A 6000-nucleotide genomic window follows, 5' to 3' on the forward strand; every position below is an offset into this window, starting at 1 on the left:
CTGAGGCCAAAGTCTGAACCTGCAGTCTTTATTCAGCATTAAATTAATTCAAATTAAACATTTAAACTAATAAAATGTTAAATTTGAATAATGTTTGTATATAATTGTCAGAAAAACGTCGCTGTGATTTCTGTTTATTTTTTTGTTTTGTTTTTTTGCCTAAATATCAAATCCAACTGATTGTGAAAACATTAATAATACATATTATTTTAATGTCTGTTTAATGTCATGACATATTTTTTTCTGTTATTATATTGTTTCATCCCTCCTTTTGATACTATTATTTTTGTTTCTTTTTATCCATTTTTTAGTTTTTTAATGTTTAATTCCCATTTTGTATTTTTTTTTTTAAAAAAGATATTAAAATGTTAAATTCTCCACCTCAGTAAACGCCTCGTCATTTACATATGGCAGAGGAAATACAAAAATAAATAATTAATAAAGAAAATAATAGTAATAATTTGGGGGGGGGAAAAAAACATGAAAATAAATGAATACAAAAATTAGTAATTTGTCAAATAAATACATTTTATTTTTTATTTTTCTATTTCTATGTATATTTATGTTCAAATAACCCTGCACACTTATTTTGTAATTAGAGGCTTTGATTCTACATTTATTTATTTATTGAGTCATTTATATATTTATTGATTAAATCATGTATTTATTTATTTATTCATTTATATATTTATTGATTAAATCATGTATTTATTTATTCATTTATTTATTGAATCATTTTATTTAATCATGTATTTATTCAATTATGTATTATTCAATTATGTATTTATTCAATTATGTATTTTTTTTAGAATTGTATATATATCTTTATTAAATAATGCATGTATTTATTCATGTATTTATAACAGTCAGTTATGAAATCAGCCTGTGTGTGTGTTTGTGTGTGTGTGCAGTGATGAGAGGAATCACTCATCAGTTTCCATAGCGACCACAAACCTCAGCGACCTCATCAGAGGAAGACGCCGACGCTCCATCAGCAGCAGCTCCGTCCTCCTCCACACCGACAGGAAGTGGAGACGGTCGGCCGGTCGGAGGTCGCAGTGGACCGAGAAAAAAAACATCCTGAAGAAAAGTTCTCCGCTGACTCGGCGTCTGAACCACAGCAGCACCCGGTGGCCGTCACAGGAACTGCAGCTTCACATCTTTTAACGACTTCACTTGTTTCCATCGTTCTTAAAATAAGAGTTCAGACTGCAGATCAGTTCATCATTTTATGTGACGATGACGACGTTCTAAGAAGAACTAGGAAGGCTCATAGCTCTAGAACGCCGTTTTTAGCTCCTGTAGGCGTTTTCAGACCAAACTGTCCCTCTGAGAACTACAATCCCTCAAGACCAGGACTTCACAGTCGCTCCATGTTTCTGTGATTTCTTTGATTTTGTTGCTACGAGTTGAAATTTGTGTTTTGTGGTTCTTCTGTTTCTGAGGAGCATAATGTCTGTCAGATCCGCACACACAGTGACAGCAGATCAATAACGGTGGACAATTCAAGAAATTTAATTCTAGAAAAGAAAGTAATGAAGACGTACCGAAAAAAAACCTGCTCAAACTTTCTTTCACAGAAGCACAACTCTATATGACGAAGCCTGCAAAAAGAGCGCAGAGCATTTCAGCCAACTTTTTGTAGTGGCCAGACAGAAGCAGAATAAGAAAAACTGTATTGATGGTTTTGGTCCATTCACTCCAACCAAAAAAGGAAAGAAAAAAGTATATATGTATGTAAAAATAATAATTATACAGGACATCTGGAAATCAACCAAACTTTAAACATCAAAACCCACAAAATTACTTGTTTCACTCTCACAATTTGATCCACTCGATCTGATAACATTTGGAAACTCTAGAAGAGCCGTAGGATTAAATAACTTCATCAGATTTATAAATAGCGGCACCTCAGCTTTAGTCTTTAGTGAGTTTGCTCCACGGGTCCGTGGATGCTGAAGATCAGGTAATTTTATACACAGAAGTTGGCTTCATGTGGAACGGGGTCCGGACATCCAGTTCTGTTTACTTTCTCTGATGTTTCTTTGGGTTTTCATGACTTTATGAATGAGTCATGTGACTGTGATATCATGAAATTGAAGTGATGAAACAGCGGTGACATGAAATATCAACAAAATTTAAACTGCAGTTTATTTAGAGCCGTTATAAAAAAGTCTGAAACAGAGAGGGCAGGAAGGAGTGACGGTACTAAAAAAAAAAAGTGCTGGTACTCAAAAGAAAAAGTGCCGGTATTAAAAAAAAGTGCTGGTGCTCAATTCAAAAAAGTGCCAGTACTCAATAATAAAGTTCCGGTACTCAATAAAAATCGCAGGTACTCAATAAAGAGTGTTGCTACTAAAAAAAAGTGCCGGTACTCAATAAAAAGTGCTGGTATTAAAAAAAAGTGCCAGTTTTTCAATAAAAAATGCTGGTACTCAATAGAAAGTGCAGGTAGCCAATGAAAATTGCCGGTACTCAATAAAAAGTGCTGGTAATACATAAAAAGTGCAGGTAGCCAATGAAAATTGCCGGTACTCAATAAAAAGTGCTGGTAATAAACAAAAAGTGCTGGTACTGAAAAAAAGTGCAGGTTCTCAATAAAACTTGATGGTACTCAATAAAAAGTGATAATACTCAATAAAAAGTGATGGTACTCGGAAAAAAAAGTGCCGGTAATCAATTAAAAGTGCCGGTACTCAATAAAAAGAGCCAGTACTCAATAAAAACTGCCAACTGCAAAAAAAAACTCCCAAAAAAAAGTTCTGGTAAGAAAGTCACGGTGTAGTAAAAAGTGCCGGTACTGCATTCAGGTGAGGATGCGTGAATAAACACAAATATTCACAATTGGTCAAACTCATCTGTAGGACAGGAGCAAGAGACTAAAACCAGCACCAGCACCAGGACCAGGACCAGCGTAGTGCCACCACAAAACCAAGACAGGGACCAGGTGCAAGACTAGTAGGTCTTACTCACCATCACTCTGCACTGACCAGGAGTGTAACAGGACCAGGATGAGTGTAGTGCCGTCCTGTTACTTTGCACTAGTCCAGGACCAGGACCAGGACCAGGACCAGGTCTCTGGACCATCACGCCTCTGAGGTGTAATAAAGTTGTGAGAGTTTGATGGAGCTGAAGCTGGAGATAATGAACTGGAGCTGACGGAGTCTCTTCAGGGAAAACAAAGCGCTCCATCTTCTCTCTGACAGGAAATTCCAGCAGATTAAAATGAGAAGACGCAGCAGAACGCTCCGTCCTCTTTTACACAGCTGAGGTCAGAAGTCACGGAGGCCCGGCAGGACACTGAACGCATCTCAAGGTCAAAAACAACAGAAAGACATTCATCAACACTTTAAAGTGTTTCAGCTGAATCATGAGACACAAACTGTGTTTGACCTCTGACCTACTGCACTCTGACTATTCTCAGAACTGATAAAAATACACAAAACTCCACTTTACAGCTGTGGAGTTACTTTATTATGCAACTAGACAAAAAAGCTTCAACACTGCAACCAACAAATGTTTGATTCACAAAATTCAAAATGTTTTGCAAATCTAAAAGATTTCTTTGCAAATCAAACTTGTTCTTTTTGTTTGCATGATAAAGACACAAAAGAAGCTCTGTAGTCACTGATGAAGACTATGAAATTTACATTTTTTCCCCCAGAAGTGACAGATATGTTTGTGAAAAACCAACATGAGAAGGGAGAGAGGAGAGGCGCAGTGAGAGAACTGAAACTCGTCCAAACATTCACAGCTCTGATCCTCATTCACACCTCCTGTTTCCATGCCAACGCGCTGAGGAGCCAATGAGCTTTGTGTGGAAGACAAAAACCAGAAGAACATTTAATTCATTCGTTCGGCTCGTTAAACAGCTAGCAGACAGACAGAGAGCCAGGAATTAGACCGAGCCCACAGAATCACACTGTTTATTAATGCTGCAGCGTGTTCGTGTTTTGACAGTTTTTATAAACCAAACACTTTTAATGATCAGCAGATTATATTGAAGATATTGTATATAATTATTAGTTGCAGCTCTTAAATCAGTTAGAAGTAAACAGCATGTGATCAGAATATGACCCAGTTTAAATCTCTCTATGTGGGTCTCTGGTCTCCTTATTGGGTCTCCTCGCTCCTCAGGCTTGTGACCCAGAAAAGAGTCCTGAAATGTCTCTCGAGGATCGATGAAGCTCACAAGTGTTAATCAGCAGTTATCATCCATCAGTCTGGATGAGAAGAGGTCTTCTCCACCTGCTGGTAGGTGCAGCAGGTTGTTATCAGCTCATTATAATAACGAGTGTTGTTGGTGGCGCCCTCTAGTGGCTGTACGAATTATGAATGGTGGCTAAGCGAAGGAGGAAGCGAGTGTAAACCACGAAAAGTTGCTTGTCAAACAAACCAGAACTTTCACCAACAGTTTTTACATAACCAACATAACTGGCTTTCTTCCCAGCTCTCCAAAAACACAATCATCAGGGTTTGTTTTTTTTTAACTCAAATGTACAATCAGCTCATCTCTATGGCTGTGAAACCTGGAAAACCACCAAAGCAATCATCATTAAATTGTAAGTATTTATTAACAACTGCCTCTGTGGAAACAGGAGCAAATCAACGTTCAAATCAAAAGGAGAAAGTGGAGATGGATCGGTCACGACCTAGAAAATAACCAATTTACAAAACCCCACAGGCTTTGGATTACAACCAACAAGGTAGGAGGAAGCCAGGAAGACCCGAGACCAACTGGAGGTTGGGCAGAGAGGATTAAGTCAAGTCATTCAATGTTACTTCCGGTGCATATTTCGTCTTCTTAACTAACTTTTTTTTAACTCTCTTTTGCCCTAACCCTTAGAGAAAAGTTTTGTACTGTAACAGTAAGGAAACTGCAGCTTTTTAACTCAAAGTAAGCACTTAGTTTTCAGCAAGTAGCCATTAAATGATCTGATAACAACCTGCTGCACCGACCAGCAGGTGGCTCAGGCTGCTACCTGTGCATGCTGATGGATGATAACTGCTGATAAAAGCACAATCAATCGTGTGATAATGATGAAACAGGTGGGTCTACAGTTACAAACTCATCAGGAAAACTGCAGGTTGTAATAAAAAAAAGTTGGGATACATATCTTAACCCTTTGATGCACAACATGGGTGTAAAGTGACCTGATATGTATGAGTTTTTATGTTCTATATCTTTGCAATAAATTATTTTCATCATTCAGCATTCCAGGTTTTCCTCAATTAGTTTGTTTTTGATCATCATACATCCTAATTTTATATTTTCCTTTATTTTTTAAATGAATGCCATTTTGTGTCCCTACTCTTTTAATGCACAACATGGGGCAAAAATGACCCATATCCATTTTTTTTTAGCTAAGTAGCTTGCTTAGCTAACTACTTAGCTAACTTCTTGGCTAAGTAGTTAGCTTAGCAAGCTACTTAGCCAAGTAGAATAATACAAAAACTTTTTTTCTTCATAAAGCGTGAGAGACAAAATGGAAATAATGATCTGTTGTTATAAAAAAAAACCCAAGATATTTAAAGAATACTTGGAATATTCAATAAGTTGATATCAAAAGATAGAGCACAGAAACACACAGCAGCATTAAATAACATGTGGAGTGAATGAGGGTAATTTTTGACCCATGTTGTGCATCAAAGGGTTAATAAATAAGTTGAAAAATCTGCAGTTGTTCTCCATGTCACTTTAAAATGAATCTCAGGGGTAACGTGGTTTTAATTACTTATTTAATTCTATAAAAAGGGGCTGTGATGTCATGATTGACAGCTGCTTGGGCAGTAACTCCATATCATCAACATGATGGCAGTGTCTGTTTCCAGATATTTAGTCCTCGATGTTAAACAGTGGGAGGAAGGGGAAACATAAACATGAACGTCAACATGCAGGTTTCAGGCTAGGAGTAGATGAAAAAGTGGGAAACACATTCATTTCTTTACAAATTCATCAAATTCTTGCAGCAGATGACAAATGTCTGAGTCTTTGAGGTC

The sequence above is a fragment of the Centropristis striata genome, chromosome 9 (assembly GCF_030273125.1).
Source record: "Centropristis striata isolate RG_2023a ecotype Rhode Island chromosome 9, C.striata_1.0, whole genome shotgun sequence".
NCBI lineage: Eukaryota > Metazoa > Chordata > Actinopteri > Perciformes > Serranidae > Centropristis > Centropristis striata.